Source organism: Chlorocebus sabaeus, chromosome 3 (genome assembly GCF_047675955.1).
Source record: "Chlorocebus sabaeus isolate Y175 chromosome 3, mChlSab1.0.hap1, whole genome shotgun sequence".
Taxonomy (NCBI): domain Eukaryota; kingdom Metazoa; phylum Chordata; class Mammalia; order Primates; family Cercopithecidae; genus Chlorocebus; species Chlorocebus sabaeus.
In genome coordinates, this window is record NC_132906.1 from 76,094,865 (window position 1) to 76,114,945 (window position 20,081).

At 35.8% G+C, this 20,081-nt stretch overlaps 1 protein-coding gene and 1 pseudogene across 2 annotated transcripts in view; one reads left to right on the forward strand and one right to left on the reverse strand.

The window, feature by feature from the left end:
* Nucleotides 1-20,081, forward strand: part of GPC6 (glypican 6) — a 1,182,333-nt gene that overhangs the window by 771,536 nt on the left and 390,716 nt on the right. The window lies entirely within an intron of this gene.
* On the reverse strand, nucleotides 15,800-17,379 carry LOC103214661 (phosphorylated adapter RNA export protein pseudogene; annotated as a pseudogene).

The window sequence follows — 20,081 nt, forward strand, 5'->3', positions numbered from 1 at the left end:
TTTAAGAAATACTACTTAGGAAGAAAAAATAGACATTATTCTCCTGATCTCTTCTAGAACAAATAACTCTAGAATATAAAGTTTATTATGTATGAGGTCACTGTACTTTATTTCTAATATCCTTTACTATTAATAAAGCATCATAACCATTGTTTTATCTACCACACTATTTTATCCTTTGTTTGAGAGTAGATGTTCAACAGGTAAATTATTTTACAACTTTATGAAGCTTCTTCCAATTGTATATCAACAACTTTTTCCTTCCTTTTGAATTCCAAGCATGTCTTCTTAATTTCTATTCACACTTGATTTATAGGAAGATCCATAAAGTATTTTTATGCAGTTCTGTAGGGTTTTAGGGGCCGCTTCCAAGGATATGAGGTAATTGTCGAGGTACACAACTTTAGCCATCAGAGCACTTTTCAACACACAGGAAGTAGTAAAGAAGGAAGAGAAGGGTGATTACTGAGATGTGTTCTCAAGTTCTGTCAAGTGAAATTGCTTGGATAAATCACTGTTACCCATCACTTACGGGATAATGGATGTCTTAGTATGTGTAATGATACAACATCACTCTTTATAAATATTAAACTTAGAATTGACATGTTTTTTAATTTCATAAGTCTGAAGATTTTAAAAACATTCTCTCTGTACGTAAGTCCTAGAGCTAGCTTTGTGTATTTCCATAAAACTATATATACATACATGTGGCATATACATAAACATATAATAATATATCATATTTATATCGTTTATATAGACACATCTTTATGGTATATTTACACATATACCCCAGTTATACATGCATAGTTTACATAATTTATATATATATAGTTAATATGCATGTACATGTGTTTTTATGAATAGATTCATATGTAAATGTATTTTTAGTTTACAGGGATATGTGTGTGTGTGTGTGTGTTTTATATGTGTTTTTTTATAGATCCTGCATTAGATCAACATACTTAATTTTATGTTTTATTTTTGTATTTAAGATAATGTTCATTATTAAAATTAGAAGCTACTATATAAACAAGATGAGAAAGAATATACCTTTTCAGTGAAATAGAAGGGTAGAGCTGGTTCTTTCACATAGATGTACAGCTTGTTTGATTGGGTCAATGTAATTAATTACTTTTTTGTAGAGGCAGGACTTTTTATATAACTTTACATAATATTCCACTTTTGGTTCTATATCCATCAAAGCGATTAGAGAAGTTTGTTGATTTCATATCCTAACAGAGTATTTTCCTTCCTTTTATTTTAGACCGATGGTTGTGCTCAAGGTTAATTCAAGGTATCAGGAAGGTGTGACTGTGACAATATTTAGTGATGACAGGGGCGAATTAATGCAAGATCAGTGGCCTGGATATTGATTCTTATCATGAGATCTTGGTGAAATGAAGTCATTATTTAATTAGACTTTTAGTTATACTAATAAATGATTCCCAGAATAGACTGTCCTTAGCTCTGATGTTAGCAGTTCCATCATCAGTTATAAATTTAAAAGGACAGTGTATAGAAAATTTAAAGAAATGTTAGAATAGACACACAGGAAAATTATAAGTGTTAAGCTTCATTTTCTGTGCAAGGAACACAAGTAGTTTGTTTCTAAACTCATCATTTCTCAGATCTCCTTGGTTAATATTAGCAGGCCTCGTTGAGAATTCTAGAAAATTATCATGAAGATGATCACATCTGTTTTCTTTTTGGTGGAAACTACTTAGTAAAGTTAACTCTGGTTTTGGAGCAATTTCAGTAAGCCCTTAGAGCTAGGAAATGGTAGTTGATTAGATTTTTTCCCTACTCATAGCTTTCAAATGCTAAGTCTGAAAACTAATAATGAAATTTCTCACCTGCGTTATGGCATAGAAAACAAGTCCTCTATATCTGTACAGCTGCTTTTGCTATGTAAATAGATGTATTTGCATTCGATTCTTTTGTCATATCTATTTTTTAAAGTAATTAAAAGAAATTCTAACTCATGAACATTCTTATTTTTTCTTCTTTTTTTTTTTTTTTTTTTTTTTTCTGAGATGGAGTCTTGCTCTGTCGCCCAGGCTGAGAGTGCGGTGGCGCAATCTCAGCTCACTGTAACCTCCGCCTCCTGGGTTCAAGTGATTCCCTGCCTCAGGCTCCTGAGTAGTTGGGATTACAGGCATGTACCTCCCGGGTAATTTTTATGTATTTTTACTACAAACGGAGTTTCACCATGTGGGCCAAGCTGGTCTCAAACTCCTGACCTCAAGTGATCCACCCGCCTCAGCCTCCCAAAGTGCTGGGATTACAGGCGTGAATCAGTGCACCCAGACTCTTATTTTTTCAAAATAAAGTATTTTCTCCTTTACTCATGAAGTATAAAAATAAACATCTCATCTATTGAAATTTCTGGTTCAAATTTCATTTGCTTCTAAATCACTATTCCTATGCACTCTGTGAATTAGTGCTATGAAAATTTAGTTGGACACATATTTCTAAAATAATTCCTACTGTCCTTAAATCCAATTTAGCTATTTCGTGATTACTATAGTTTTATGAGGGAAAATTTCTTTTGGCTAAGTTGCCAACATTTAAAAAATAACGCACTGTACAAAAAAGTACAAGAAAACCCCATATTGTATGTGGGAATATTAATTTTTTTCTAAATATTGAGTAAATTCAAAGTAGATAAGTCACTTTATTTTGTTTCTCAGATATCAAATGATGTGTTCTTTCTTTATTTTAATTAAAAGGCCACAGCAGCTTAGTAAAGTGAAAACAAAATACTTATATTTACAAGTTATTGAAAAGCTGAAGAAGGCTTTTATTTTAGGAATACTCACAGGAGAGAGGATTTTTCAAGTTAATGTAAATAAATTATAATTTTTTCACAGAATAATGCAAGAATCGCACTTGTGTTTTCCTGTTTACAAATTTAAAATTTCCATTTAAGTAAGGGCGTGAATCCAATCTATGCGACTCTTTATTCTTGGTAAGGTTTATTGCTATGTCATGGCCTCTTGCCCTGGGAATATAATTACATTTATAGGAATATTTTACCATTACAAAATTACATTATTGCCTCATAGTTTTAATCTCAATTAATCAGTTTAATATTTCTGAATAGATTTTGTTCTTCAGAAATTACAACATTGTGGATTGATTTTTTATCCATATAGAGCACATTTTTGGTTTTGCCCTGATCATTCAATTCCCATTTCTTTTCCCAAAACCAGGTTAGGAATTACTGCTCATTGCTTATTCTAAAAGAGAGACTTTGATTCTGTTTTCCTTCTTTCTTTAAGGCAGAGGAGATGGAAATTAGGATATGTTCCATTAACAGCCCCAGAAGCCAGGAAAGCACGCGTGAAAGCGTTGCAGCTGTGACTGAAGACAGTAGTTCTGTAAGACTGACTCCAGTGTTGTCTATTGCTGGTCTTTGAGTATAAAGAAGAGAGTTTTTCTCATTTGTTTAGCTGTTTTTTGTTTCCCTAAACTTTCCTACAGGTTCATAGGTTTGGTGCAATATCCAGAACCATTTTTAAATGGGCACTCTTATACATTTATTTCTTCATCTAATAAACTTTTATCAAACATATACTGTAAGTCAGTTTTTCCACTGTATGCTGAGAATTCATAGTCTGTGCCCAGGCAAAACTAACGTTTTAGTGGTTCTGTAGGATAGGTCTACTTTTGCAAAAGGTAAATAACCTGTGGGCTTTCAGAAGAAATGTCTTCTATACACCTGTTTTTGCCTGATTTCAGTTTGTTAGAACATGAGGTTGATATAATTTTTACTTACCATTTTTTAAAGTGTTGCCATGATACACAAAATCATGGCCCCTGCATACCTATCCTGTTTTGTCACTCACCTGGCATCTTTCACATAGCACCCTGTACTTCAACTTTTTTTTTTTTTTTGAGACTGAGTCTCACTCTGTCACCCAGGCTGAAGTACAGTGCCACAACCTCGGCTCAGTACAACTTCTGCCTCCCGAGTTCAAGCAATTCTCCTAGCACAGCCTCCCGAGTAGCTGGGATTGCAGGTGTGCACCACCACGCCCAGCTAATTTTTGTATTTTTAGTAGAGACAGCATTTTTCCATGTTGTCCAGGCTGGTCTCGATCTCCTGACTCAAGTGATCCATCCACCTTGGCCTCCCAAATAAATAGATGTATTTGCATTCGATTCTTTTGTCATATCTATTTTTTAAAGTAATTAAAAGAAATTCTAACTTATAAACATGTTATTTTTTCTTCTTTTTTTTTTTTTTTTTTTGCTGGGATAACAGGCATGAGTCACTGCACCCGACAGCAACTATTCTTAATCACTTGCATTTTCCATCAAGTTCTGTTGCCTCAGATCATCTGACCTTTCCCATGCATGAAGTATGACTAACCTGATATATGTTAATATTAAGTTGTTAAATTGTTCTAGGTACCAGTGAAATTAAACTTCAGTAATGGTATCAGAAACTTATCACATAATCATACAAATATATTTTCAATTATAGTTACATAATGATGGTATAAGAATTCAAAATATTTTTCTCTGAAAAATATTTTATAAAGATTTTAATCAATACATTGAAATAATCACTTGTTATTTTTCTGCAATTATTTACTGGAACCATTTTTATTTGAAATCTGACACCTTTCCACAATCCCTTTGAAGATGTAGTACACAAATGAATAGTTTACCATTAAAACTGTAATTTCCTTTAAAAATTATTGGAATAGTAGAATGGTGATTGTGTAATTAAAATTTCAAGGTACACAAAGAGCCTACTACAGAAAACACACTAAGACTGAATTATGAATGCAGGCCCCTTTGGGAAGAGCTTCTGATCATTTCAGCTACTCATTGTGTGGTTTGAGTATTTACTCTGCAGGAAAGATCATTCCTTTATGTCACACACTGTCCTTGAGATTATCAAACTTGGTTTCAATACAACTTTTTGAACGATGTAATGGCCTTCCTTTGTAGGCAAGTACGGTGACATTCTAACATTGAGGCTTCGAATCCTTAGGTGCATGGACTCAGGAGAATATTTTTCTCGGTGGTTAGTGCTTTCTTGTCTACACTCACCTCTACTTTTTCAAAACATTTAATAGTTGAAAAAAGCAAACTGCTCTGCTTATTAACTAAAACCACTCCAGGTCACAGTAGGAAGCCAATGTTATAGACAAAATAATGTTTCAGAATTCTATAAAGTCCATGGCAACTGGTATGAGAGGACAACTTAAAATAATAAAAGAGACCATGAGCTCATTTGGAAGCATGCTTTTACTCTTGAAATTGCATTTCTTTTTCTATGGTATTTATTTAAGTGCAAGTTTGTAGGCTTGTCACTTTTCACAAAATAGTTATACATATAGAATTGGGATTATAGGACTTCTAAATTAGAAGAAAATAACCTGGTTTCTGATCTTGGACTTGGCCACTAACTTTTGAGTGAAATCATCTATCTGTTGGCAAACCACAATTACCTCGTGAGTAAAATAATGGAATTGTCTCAGAGATGCGGTATTTAAGCTGTGATCAACAGACACCTACTTCTTAGCAGAAGATCAAGGTCAAGTAGCTTCACAAGGGATCTCCAAATTCCTACACCCGTATTATCCTGAACTCCTCCATTTTTCCCCTCTTTTTAAAAAGTTCTCTTTTTAAGTAACATCTTTTAGTAGTAGGTTTTGATGAATGAATAAGTGAATGAATGAATGTTTTTATTGTCTCTTAAATGCCATGGAAGACATCATTTTGAGCTACATCTGTGCCTTTCATGTACAAAAGAGGCTAGAGTATATTTGCTACTCTCCTATTTTTTGTATTAAATTCAACCAAGTTCTTCTCTTTGGTAGTATTACTAGAAGAAATTGGACTTTCTTCCAAGCATCTTACCCCACTGGCTATGCAGCTACTTTACCCAATTAGTCCCAACATAAAATAATGACTTAGTTGGGGGAAACTGAGGGCTGCTCTACTCTTCGTGTCCAGAGCCCTAAGGCTATGGTAGAAGACCTCCCCTCCAAACCAAAAGAAGAAGGGTCTTTACCTCTTTTCTTATCCATCATCACATTAGTGTAAAAAGACATAACGTGTGTGTGTGTGTGTGTGTGTGTGTGTGTGTGTGTGTACGTGTGTATAAAACCTAGGAATCTACCAAGATTGCAATAATTTTGATGAAAGAAGGTAGGGCAATATCGTGGCTTTTTAGCAATATAGTAGTGAAGAAAGAGGTGATAATTAAAATGAGTTGTTATAGATATTTCCATGTTTCCTTTATACAGGGTAAATGTTCCATAAATGTTGCTGATAAATGAGAGATTCTAAATGAGGAGACTGCAAGGGTCCTGCTGCGTTAGCAACAAATGAAGTTAAACATAAGGGAAAATCAAGAGAATCAGAGTTGAGACATGGTTACAATGATGAATCCTTCCCTTCCTTATCGCCCAAATTTTCATCTCAAGCTCTGTGTTAGACTTTAACATACTTCATGGCCATGTTGAGTTCAGGTGTGACCACATGACTTGCTGTAGCCAATGACTGTGAGTAATGTGGTCACAAATTTTGAGGAGTATTCCAAAGCACTGATTTATAGAGTTTTCTGATTTCTGTAGTGTAAATCATCTTGAAATGATGTGATGTCACTGAACTTGGAATTTGAAAGAGATATGCAATAGCATGCTATTGCATATTATTTCCATCATACAGATACAACAGGTGTAAATAACCTTAAGACCATAGATGACAATAAATTATAGTAAACTAAGAATTGCTGAGTTTTACGTATTCATTTTTAATGAAATTTCCTTGATTGTAAGTTTATATAATTTAACTGTTATTAATGGCCATCTTTAACCACTTGCTCATCAAATTTATAAAAATTCAACATTTGGTTCTTGCAAACCAATATGCAGAAACTCCAGCACACCACTAATTAAGCAGAAGGGAGCCCAGTTCCTTCCAGCAAAAGCTTTAAGGTAAAGCTTATGGTTCTCCTTGCCTTCTCTACTTCCCTCTATCATAGCTGAATTGTTCCAGAAAGAAGCTGTTACTGTCAGATGTGGTCTCAGAGTAAGGATAGAATGGAACAGATTGAGAGCTAGAAATAAAACTTTTTGTTGTAAGTCAATGAAATTTTGAGGTCGATAGTTACCATTGTATAACTCTGGCTAGACTGAGTAAAAACTCTAACTTACAAGATTTTTATAAAATATTTAATTAATCAATTTTAATTGAAAAAATGTATACATTATATACAGCATGATGTTTTGAAATATGTATCTGTGTGTGTGTGTGTATATATATATATATATATAATGGAATGACTAAATCAAGCTAATTAACATATGCATTATCTCACATACCTATCTTTTTTTGTGGTAAGAACACTTAAAATCTACTGTTAGTGATTTTCAGGAATATTATTAACTATAGTCACTATGTCATATAATAGATCTCATAAACTTATTCCTCCTATCTCACAGAAATTTTGTATCTCTCAACCAACACTTCAACTCACAACACTGCTGGTAACCATCATTCTACTTTCTGCTTGTATGAGTTTGAATTTTTTTTATTATAGTTTAAGTTCTGGGATACATGTGCAGAACATGCAGTTTTGTTACATAGGTATACACGTGCCATGGTGGTTTGCTGCACCCATCAACCCGTCACCTACATTTGTCCTAATGCTATCCCTCCCCTAGCCCCCCACCCCTTGACAGGCCCCAGTGTGTGATGGTCCCCTCCCTGTGTCTATGTGTTCTCCTTGTTAAACTCCCATTTATGAGTGAGAATATGCAGTGTTTGGTTTTCTGTTCTTGTGGTAGTTTGCTGAGAATGGTAGTTTCCAGCTTCATCCATGTCCCTGCAAAGGACATGAACTCATCTTTTTTTATGGCTGCATGGTATTCCATGGCATATATGTGCCACATTTTCTTTATTCTGTCTATCATTGATGGGCATTTGGATTGGTTCCAAGTCTTTGCTAGTGTGAATAGTGACACAATAAACATACGTGTGTGCATGTCTTTATAGTAGAATTATTTCATACTTAAGTGAGATCACAGGTAGTTGTGTTTTGTGCTTGGGTTATTTCACTTACCAGTGTTCTCCAGATTCATCTATGTTGTTGCAAATGGCAAGATTTTCTACTTTTTAAAGGCTGAATAGTATTCCATTGTGTCTGTCTACCACATTTTTTGTTCATCAGTTGATGGACACTTAGGTTGACTTCATATCTTGGCTATTGCAAATAATATGGGAGTACAGACATCTCTTATAAGATATTTTTAATCACCATAATTCCTCTCATAGAGGGATTCTGTTACAGATTTTCCTACAAGGTTGAGTAAGTCATATATCCTGGGGTCTAAGAAAATAAATAACAAAACCAACCATTTATACTTATGGGCATATATTGAAAGCAAGGCAATAAAGTTTCATTTTCTCACAAAATACCTATCAATTTGATTTTTTCCTCATTTGGCAATTTGTCCTAAATTCTAATTATACTTGATTCACAAAGAATTTGGGAACCTGCAGATACTGGTGGTGCTTAGAGTACTTGCTCTGCAATGATTTTGCTTGGATACTTTATACTTCCCTGTGTCTGTACTTTTCCTTGTTTGTTTCTCTTCTTCTGGAATACCCTGTCAGACATCCCTATCTTTATGGCTCCTACACACTCTTCCCTGAAACCCCAACTAAACATGTAGATAGTATGTTCCATGAACTGAGAGATCCCAGTCACTGTACTCACTACTCTATTTGTAGCACCTGACAAATACTTTGTATTCAATTATGTTCATTAAATAACTTACTGAAAATAAACCACCTTTGAAATCCATTTATACTCTGACATGTGTTTTGTTATATTTCTTATTCTATATTACATTCAGAGGACTTGCGTCTGTGTGCTAGCATAAACTAAGATGCCTTGAGACCAGCATCACTGCCATCTTTCTGTACAAAACCATGGCAATGCTTAGAACTCATAGCAGGAATTTTTGAAATATATATTTTTATTTGAACATCTTCTATAGCTTCTCTATATAGCAATGAAGTGTCTCTTCATGAATGTAAATTTCATCCAAAGTTGGACAGTTGGAACTAGGGGCTTAGAAATGGCAGAAAGACTAAAAATAGGTGCTGATGATGGAGTATTGCCGTAAAATATCTACAAAATAGGCCTGGTAGAAACTTAAAAAGGCACATAAATTCAGTTATTATTAAAAAGGTAATCACCTTGCATTTACATAGCACTTTGCAGCAAAATGAATTTCAAAGAAATTTGCCAAACAGTTTTACAAAGGATCATTTGGCTGAGTCACAAAGAGTATCTTCTGGTGTGGGACTCTACAGCTGTTCACAGTGCACACCAAGATGCCAACGAGTTGGCTGACTGATCTCAGCAGAAGGGGATTTACTAAGGAGCACCTGCTGGAGCTTGCATAGTTTTGGGGGGATGGTTAGCGTTACTTGGTTCTGGGATTTCTTCTCCCTCGAGTAAATGCCACCATTTCTGAGAAAACATGGCGCAGAGCTTTTTACCTCCTATAAAAAGGCCTTAAAACAGGCATAATACCTAACTTAAAAGACCATATAGGCAGAGTAATTGATTTAGTACCCAGATGACAACCTAAGTCATCACAATTCAAACCAGCAAACATTTATTGAACACCTTAGGCAAGTTACTTATACTCTCTAAGCCTCAGTTTCCTTACTTGTAAAGCTCTTTTCTCAGACGTTACTATGAGGATTACATGAGGACCGAATGTAAAATATTTATCAGATGGCATGCCGCATATTAAATTTACCTAGCATTATTTTTATTATCTTTAATTCAGTATCTTACATGTCATTATGTTGATTAAAACAAGAAAATTACATTTTTAAAGATTTTTAAAAATGTTTATTTCATTTATATAATTTTAAATATCTTGAACAATGCCTTTAGGTTTGTAAAAAATAAATGATAGGTAAATTGTTAAAAATCAATCTAATGAAATGATGTATACACTAAATTCTTATATGAATATAGGCCTTATTGATATTGTGCATAGAATTATAGCTAAAATCTAGTGATTATGAATTATAATTATATTTAAACAAGTTTAGATAAATAGCATACCCAATCTCTAAATTGTTGTACGATTTTTTTTTAATACTTTAAGTTCTAGGGTGCATGCAGATTTGTTACATATGTATACATGTGCCATGTTGGTGTGCTGCACCCACTAACTCATCATTTACATTAGGCATATCTCCTAATGCTATCCCTCCTCTGTCCCCCAACCCCACAACAGGCCCCAGTGTGTGATGTTCACCTTCCTGCGTCCAAGTGATCTCATTGTTCAATTCCCACCTCTGAGTGAGAACATGTGGTATTTGGTTTTCTGTTCTTGAGATAGTTTGCTGAGAATGATGGTTTCCGGCTGCATCCATGTCCCTACAGAGGACACAAACTCATCCTTTTTTATGGCTGCATAGTATTCCATGGTGTATACGTGCTACATTTTCTTAATCCGGTCTGTCACTGATGGACATTTGGGTTGATTCCAAGTCTTTGCTATTGTGAATAGTGCCGCAATAAACATACGTGTGCATGTATCTTTATAGGAGCGTAACATAATCCTTTGGGTATATACCCAGTAATGGGATGGCTGGATCAAGTGGTATTTCTAGTTCTAGATCCTTAAGGAATTGCCACACTGTTTTCCACAATGGTTGAAATAGTTTACAGTCCCACCAACAGTGTAAAAGTGTTCCTATTTCTCCACATCCTCTCCAGCACCTGTTGTTTCCTGATTTTTTAATGATTGCCATTCTAACTGGTGTGAGATGGTATCTCATTGTGGTTTTGATTTGCATTTCTCTGATGGCCAGTGATGATGAGTATTTTTTCATGTGTCTGTTGGCTGTATGAATGTCTTCTTTTGAGAAGTGTCTGTTCATATCCTTTGCCTACTTTTTGATGGGGTTGTTTGTTTTTTTCCTGTAAATTTGATTGAGTTCTTTATAGGTTCTGGATATTAGCCCTTTGTCAGATGAGTAGATTGCAAAAATTTTCTCCCATTCTGTAGGTTGCCTGTTCACTCTGATGGTAGTTTCTTTTGCTGTGCAGAAGCTCTTTAGTTTAATTAGATCCCTTTTGTCAATTTTGACTTTTGTTACCATTGCTTCTGGTGTTTTAGACATGAAGTACTTGCCCATGCCTACATCCTGAATGGTATTACCTAGGTTTTCCTTTAGGGTTTTTATGGTTTTAGGTCTAACATTTAAGTCTCTAATCCATCTTGAATTAATTTTCATATAAGGTGTAAGGAAAGGATCCAGTTTCAGCTTTCTACTTACAGCTAGCCAGTTTTCCCAGCACCATTTATTAAATAGGGAATACTTTCCCCATTTCTTGTTTTTCTCACGTTTGTCAAAGATCAGATGGCTGTAGATGTGTGGTAATATTTCTGAGGGCTCTTTTCTGTTCCATTGGTCTATATCTCTGTTTTGGTACCAGTACCATGCTGTTTTGGTTACTGTAGCCTTGTAGTATAGTTTGAAGTCAGGTAGCATGATGCCTCCAGCTTTGTTCTATTGGCTTAGGATTGTCTTGGCAATGCGGGCTCTTTTTTGGTTCCATATGAACTTTAAAGCAGTTTTTTCCAATTCTGTGAAGAAACTCATTGGTAGCTTAATGGGGATGGCATTGAATCTATAAATTATCTTGGGCAGTATGGCCATTTTCATGATATTGATTCTTCCTATCCATGAGCATGTTATGTTCTTCCATTTGTTTGTGTCCTTTTTTATTTCATTGAGCAGTGGTTTGTAGTTCTCCTTCAAGAGGTCCTTTACATCCCTTGTAAGTTGGATCCCTAGGTATTTTATTCTCTTTGAAGCAATTGTGAATGGAAGTTCATTCATGATTTGGCTCTCTGTTTGTCTGTTACTGGTGTATAAGAATGCTTGTGATTTTTGCACATTGATTTTATATCCTGAGACTTTGCTGAAGTTCCTTATCAGCTTAAGGAGATTTTGGGCTGAGACAATGGGGTTTTCTAAATATACAATCATGTCGTCTGCAAAGAGGGACAATTTGACTTCTTCTTTTCCTAACTGAATACCCTTGATTTCTTTCTCTTGCCTGATTGCCCTAGCCAGAACTTCCAACACTATGTTGAATAGGAGTGGTGAGAGAGGGCATCCCTGTCTTGTGCCAGTTTTCAAAGGGAATGCTTCCAGTTTTTGCCCATTCAGTATGATATTGGCTATGGGTTTGTCATAAATAACTCTTATTATTTTGAGATACGTTCCATCAATACCGAATTTATTGAGAGTTTTTAGCATGAAGGGCTGTTGAGTTTTGTCAAAGGCCTTTTCTACATCTATTGAGATAATCATGTGGTTCTTGTCTTTGGTTCTGTTTATATGCTGGATTACATTTATTGATTTGCATATGTTGAACCAGCCTTGCATCCCAGGGATGAAGCCCACTTGATCATGGTGGATAAGCTTTTTGATGTGCTGCTGGATTCGGTTTGCCAGTATTTTATTGAGGATTTTTGCATCGATGTTCATCAGGGATATTGGTCTAAAATTCTCTTTTTCTGTTGTATCTCTGTCAGGCTTTGGTATCAGCATGATGTTGGCCTCGTAAAATGAGTTAGGGAGGATTCCCTCTTTTTCTATTGATTGGAATAGTTTCAGAAGGAATGGTACTAACTCCTACTTGTACTTCTGGTAGAATTCGGATGTGAATCCGTCTGGTCCTGTACTTTTTTTGGTTGGTAGGCTATTAATTATTGCCTCAAGTTCAGAGCATGCTATTGGTCTATTCAGGGATTCAACTTCTTCCTGGTTTAGTCTTGGGAGAGTATAAGTGTCCAGGAAATTATCCATTTCTTCTAGGTTTTCTAGTTTATTTGCGTAGAGGTGTTTATAATTGTTGTGCATTTTATGGCACAATGAAAAGTACCCCAAGAAAATCAAAACAGGACCAAAATAGATTGGTGAATTCACAAGTTACATGTGACATACATGAATGAAAATACAGTTCACTTCATTGAAATCTATAATGTATTGAGTCAAAGTAAAAGAACCATCAAAAAGAATCTGCATCAGATGGAGTTAAACAGTTACGGAAGATTTTGTTCAAGACTATTGCAATGGGAGAGACCATTGCAGTACAGGGAAAAAAATAAACTCCACTGAAACAAAAGGCTGGAGAGGTTTTAGCATTGGAGTGAACTATTGGAAAAGTACTGGAGAAGATTAAGAGGGAGGTTGGTCAATGTGATTAAGCCACATGTGTTTGCTAATTGGTGCTTGTTGAAGTTACACTCCTACCCTCACATAGAGACTGGAAGATAGGGGCCCTATCTTATTGATTATTTTTCAAACAGTTGGCTCCCAGTTCCTTGAGAATAATATTCCTGAGTTGTAAAGGTGAAAAGAGGCTTGCAGAAGATTTACATCTCAAAGAGGCAGAGAAAGAATTTACAATTTTTCTAAGGTAAATGCACTACGAAAAGAGAAGTCAGAGCCTGTAGTTAGAAAGAAACCTGTCTAAAATTTAGACAAGCAGAAGGGACCGTTGGGGTGCTGCCGTGTTGGTCAATACCCCCATGAAACTTGGTCAGCTTAATTTTCCGGAATTGTGTTAACACAGTTAAATGGATCAAAACCTATTAGCCAAAGAATATTTAGTTAGTTTTTCTATGCCTACTGATCATGCAGCTGGGAGAAAGAACATAACAGATAAATGTATTGGCATAAGTTATTAGATTATCTCAATATTGACCTAGATTTATCTTAATTTAATCTAGAAATTAATCCACTTTTTCTTTGCTAGAACATTTCCTTATTACACATGAATTATCAATATGTTAGAGAGACACACTTAAAGTAGGGATATAAAAGCAAAGGGAATCACAGCATTAAATGTTTGATTAAAATTAAATGTCAGGAATCCTGAATTATGTTGACAGTTCCACGTTTCAATGTATATTCAGAAGGTGAAAAAAAAAAATCTCACTGTCTTGAAATATGTAAAATGTTAAAATTTTAGCAAAAGATTTTTGCCTATAATTAGTGGCAGCCCTGAAGGGAGCACAAAGATCTCAAAAAAAGTTAGTAGAGTTTGACCCTAAGTTATCTCAGTTGAGTTGAAAATATCCTACTGAAGCCTGAAAAAGGGAAAGGGCCAATTACAAAGTACTTTAATTTCTCCGAAATGGCTTTTGCAAAGCACTAATGAAAAAATCCTTTTCTATGGACATTTGATAGGATCCTGCTATTGTTCAGATTCAGACAGTTAAAATAAATCAAGAGTCACACAGTCATCTTGAAAGAGGCAAAAATTGACCAAGGAAAAGTGAATAATTCGCATCTAACTGTGAATGAAAATAGTCTAAAGGCACAGCTAACTAAGCCACGTGCTCCTTTTCCAGTGTCATGGTCAATAACAAGTCTCAGGTAGGAGCGTGGCGTGTGCTTTCTCCAATGTTGGCAACTCCAGTCAATAAAGTATAATTGGAACCTGCCAAGAAGATAGTGTGTCAAAGGTGTAGTTAAGCAGAAACTTAGATGCTGAACTGTTTGTGTAAAAATTGAGCACATAGTCTAATTATAAGTTTAAGAACTTAAAAAAGTTTGAACATTGTAAATCAGCCCTGTGAATGATGCACGCTGCTGGAACATGACAGCTGCATCAATAGAGCTCAGTCAGAATAGAGGAAGAAGTGTCAAAATCACAAGAGGAGCACTGCTCTTAGCAAATAATTAAAGGGAGGATTGAGAGAGATGGACTGTGTGTCTTTGAGTGGGATAAGCAAAAAGGTTACCCTATCTTTTTAATTTATCTCCTTAAAAGACACACAAGTGAAAAAGTCAATAAATTTTTTTGTTAAGTCAATAAATAGGAGTTTGATTACCTTATGCTTGTTAGGCATTTTGATCTACCATCATACAGCCTACTATTTAAACTTTCTTGACACTCAAGAAAAGATTCTATGATATTAAAAACAGAATGGAGGCAAGATACACAGTCCACTTTACTGTTGATTGGATAAGTAGAGTGTGGAGTAAAAGTTCAATCAGTTCTAATGACCATAGACATTTTGGTAATTATAATTGCCCCTCAATGTGACTCCAAATTCAGAGACTTCAAGAGGCTCACTGCATGCCTTTCTCTGGCAGTCTCACTTTTGAAATTGAAAAGAAGGTTAAATCTGCATATCTGAGCTCTGCCCTGCTCTGAGAACCAACTGATTTCCCTTGGTAGATGTGTCATTCAAAAACTATATTTTACTGCTAATAGTACATAATCAAAGATACAGAGAAATTAATGAACTAGTTTCTTAGTAGAATAAAATAAAGTATTGCTTAGGATCACCTTCATACATGTAACTTAGCATTTCATTGGCAAAATTGCATTACTCATTCCAGTACTTCCATAGAGTAATCTCGATTTTCCTTAGCATCATTTTGTTGTTAGATTGAACCCTGGTCTATTGTGAATGCTGCTTTGGAGAGGAAATTTTTATCTATACCACAAATTAATTTGACACGTATTCATGTAGAGAAAGCAAAAAGTAAGTTGTCTGCACATTTTTCTTTTATTTGCATCTTGAGCCATTGCAGGAAATTAAAGAGATAATCACATGGTAAACTAGACAGACAGTATCAAGGACCAGCTTACTGGATGATACTTAACAATGTCTGAATGCTGGGATGTGACCCAGCCAGGCACCACTCCAGTACAAGCCCTCTATCCCATTTTGGTTTTTTCTGTGTGTTTGTTTGTTTGTTTGCATTTGTAACAGCTTAATAATTTATATGTCCCATTACGATTTTAGTGGAATGTTTTAAAGCCAAGGCATAATTCACTGCAAAGATAAACTTGAAAAAGCAAACAAACTTTTGAATAGTATGTTATGACCTAGACAAAACTGATTATCAACTAGTAATACTCATCATTAGCACATGCAACACAATGAGAAATTAAATCCTGTGCTATACACTCTTAAGTATTGTCAGACATGAGATATCCTAAAATGTTCTATCTATTGCATTCCTTTCTGCACATACACTATTTTAAACAAGAAAACAATTGTCTTTCCTCCAGATTCTCACGTTTAGCAGTGCAAAACGGTGCAATCTCAGTAAAAATGGTTTATTACAATGTTATTTTAGAAAGGCTTAGTCCTCAAACTGTCAAAAATGTACTTAAAAAATGTCCAAATCATGAGAATGATCAACTTCAATGGCTTCCTCTGCATCCAGCTTGGCTTCTCCATGTCCTTCCTGTGACTCATCAAGAGAGGCCAAGGCCTCATTTGTGTCACTTGCAAAAGTTTCTCGTGATGTCATCATCTTCTTGAAAATTTGGACTTTTAATAGCTTGTTTCATCTTTTTTCCCAACACTTGTGTTCTCTTCCTAGCAGCTTTTTTATTTTCATATTCCTTTTGGTTTTCAATGTAGAAAATGTCCTTAATTTGTTCCTCGCTGATAATAGGAATGTTTTTCAAGAGATTCAGAAAAACTCCCCCGGTGTTCTTCTTCGACTACCATTCATTATAAAGAGACCACCGTTTTGTTCAACTTCAGCAGTTTCCATCAGAAGTTCAATTGCCTTTTTGTTCCCAGTAATCCTCACTACTCGAGCTATCAGGTCTTTCTTTGGTTCCTGTAACCTGAATGAAATTTCGTCAGCCACTTTCTCTTGAGAATCTTCCTCTGTGATCTCATATCGACCTTTGTAGTTCATTTCTGGTCTGTTCCCCAGCCTGTCTTTGACAGGTCATTTCCTTTTGAGATGACTTTGCCCGTTTTCCTCTTCCTTTGATCCCATTTTTTTTGCCACCGTGCATATATTCATCTAGTTCCTTGTCTAGATCTTTTGTATGTCTTTGAGATTCCCTCCTAAGTTTCTTAGCAAGCAAATAATCGCAGGTCTCTGATTGTCTACTTCTGTCAATAGTGCTTTCCATTCCCAAGATACCAAGTTCAGTGGCCACTGCATCTTGATTCTGTTCCTGCAGCACAGCACCCCGTATGTTGTTAATCTGCTTTCCTCCAGCAACAGGTGGTTTCTGACTGCTCTGGCCAAACAGAAAAGACTCTGGTTTGGGAGGAGGGTTAAAACATTTCTGTCGTTTGCGTTTCCAAAGACAGCTATCATCATCTGAATCAGAAAAACTCTTCACTTGAATCCACACTTTCAACAGCTCGATAATGTGATACATGGAGTTGCCGTGTTCTGGAAGGCCCTCATAGCACTGTGGCCACCTAGCACTTTCGGCAATTGCAGCGGCCTGTCGCTGGGTACGACCCTCATGTTGGAATCCCAGTCGGAAAGCTGCCCATCTTCCATGTTGCCGACCTCCAACGCCATCTTCCCGCGGTGCCCCTCCATCCCATTTTCATGCCTGAAAATTCAAGGGCTGGATTGGCAAATTGACAAACAGCACTTGGAGCATATTGGAGAATGTAGATGTTTTAATTGGACTTAATTAATTCTTTTAAGATTAAAGAACACAAACCACATAATGAAATGACTGGTTTTTAATGCTTTTTTCAAAATTATTTACTGTTTCCTTTCACCAGATTTATCGATAAAGAAAACCCAATGTCAAGTTTTCAATGAAAACTCTGTATGTACAGTTTGACTTCTTACTATGTCACAATGTAAAATGCTAGGAAGGTTAAAATCAGACTTAAGATTTGTTACAATGCATGATGACCTGTAGCTCTTTAAATCTGAATAGACAGCCAGGCACAGTGGCTCATACCTGTAATTCCAGCATTTTGGGAGGCTGAGGCAGGCAGATCGCTTGAAGTCAGGAGTTTGAGACCATCCTGGCCAACATGGTGAAACACTCTCTACTAAAAATACAAAAATTAGCTGGGCGTGGTGGTGGGTACCTGAAATCCCAGCTACTTGGGAGACTGAGGCAGGATAATCGCTTAAACCCCAGGGGGAGGAGGAGGTTGCAGTGAGCCAAGATTGCACCACTGCACTCCAACCTGGGCAACAGAGAGAGACACCATCCTCCACCCCCCAAAAAAAATCTGAATAGACATCAGGCCCACATGGACTAATAACTCCTTGAGCCCAGTTAGAAAGAAAGAATAAATTGGGATTTAAGGAGGTATGGGAAATGACATTAGAATTTCAACAACATGAAATTTATTTTTCTTAAGATTAGTCTATATACATAATATATTCTTCCCCTCAGTTTTAGAAAGCTAATTTGTAGAACTACATCCCAGTTTGTTTGGATTTTGTTATGTCAATTGATATCATAGTTTTCCAGGCCTCCATTGATAATCCCTGTAGAGAATTCTGCAATAATCTGCATAAAAAAGTAGCCTCTTTGAAATCCAGACATTTCTTGAATTCTAGACTCATTGTGCAGGCTAAGCACTTATTCAAGTCTTTCAGCCTCTCTCTTCTTTAAAAGATACAACACAGGGTCCCTATGTGCTGGCTCTTTCCAAGTTTGGAAACTTGCATGTAGTGACATTGTATGAGGAAAAAACATATCAGGAGACATGAGCTCTTTCTTTAGTTGCACAACTACTGATCAGTCACATGACATCAACAAGCCACGTTAGTTGCTAGGGCTCAATTTTCTCATACCTTGATTCTGTACTTTTTGCAGTGAGACTGTATTCTAAAGTGTTGCCCAAAATATGCCCCTATAAAAATGAGCCCTAGAATATTAAACATGTTTATTATTTTATTCCTATCCCATTCCATCTGGCTTATCTCCTTCTGCCTCTTCTGATGCCATTTTCTCAAGGAAAACTGCATATTTTCTCAAGATTTATCATTTTCTGAGGGCATGATTTATTTCTGATAAGTGTCTAAATTAGATCAGTTATTTTTTCAATAATCTTTAATACTCTCTGCTTTAAAAAAAAGACTTATTATGCTGAGTACTTTGATTTAGAAATGCAAAAGATATTGAAACTCTTTCTTTCCTAAGGGTAAAAATGATATTAACCACCCACTTGTTTATGGGCTCTAGTTAATAGCTACAGTAAATGAACATGACAGATAGGAACAAATTTCAGTGTTTTGACATATTTATATACGCAAAGCTGGCATGTTAAGCCAGAATCCCCATTAAACTATTCCATGTCACGCACATACTCCTCAAAAACAAAAATGTATGTTTATTTGAGTATATTCAAATGATGCTTTTCCATGGAAGGGCCATGTATGCAAAGTGACCCCCAAATCCTGAAGGAGCTGAGGAACCAAAGAAGGAGGCAGACAGATTCAGTTTGTCGATATTGGGTGATGTATTGAGGGAACTTAAAGACAGAACCGTGGCCTTGGATAGCAGCAAGACAGGCAGATCCCCACACTGCTGCTCCTCAGACCCAAGGCTTATACAGCTCCAGGAAAGCAGATGTGCTCTTCAGCAAGACAATTAAAGGCAACCTTCTAGAACAGGCAAGAATGTGGTATGTGTCATAGCCTGTACTTTGTATGACATCATCAAGGTTGCTTTGTTCTTACGTCAGTTGAAGTAAACGTTAATAAAGTAAAAACCAGGAGGCAGTCATGAGGCTAATCAGAAGTCAACATAGCAGATTAGCATTCAAAGTGGAGTCATTTTTGCCTTCACTGGTGCTGACATTGAAATGGGTCAAACCACCGAGTTTTATTCTAGGCACCACCAGTTACAAGTTGCATGACTTTGGACAAGGTATTTGGCCTTTCTCATTTCCATTTCCAGAGATGAAATGGATCTCAAGGGGCATTTTAAGGAGTAGTTTCAAGTTTTAAAGGAGATTAAATATATTAAAGTTTTTCAAGAACTGCAAAGTACTGTATAAAGAACTATTACTGTTTGTGTTTATGTCAGTAATTGGACTTATTTATTCTTTATGTTGGCATGAGAAATTTTCCTTCTCTTGTTTTCCATTTTCTGGGAAAAAATAAAAAATAAACAAAACACCTTCCGTGAATCTTAGTTCCCTCCTTAGTCTCTGTGCTATTTCTCTGCATAACTTGCAAACTAATTTTTAAAGCAATAGACCTCAAATATTAATTTAAAATTCTCCAAAATGATCTCCTAAATC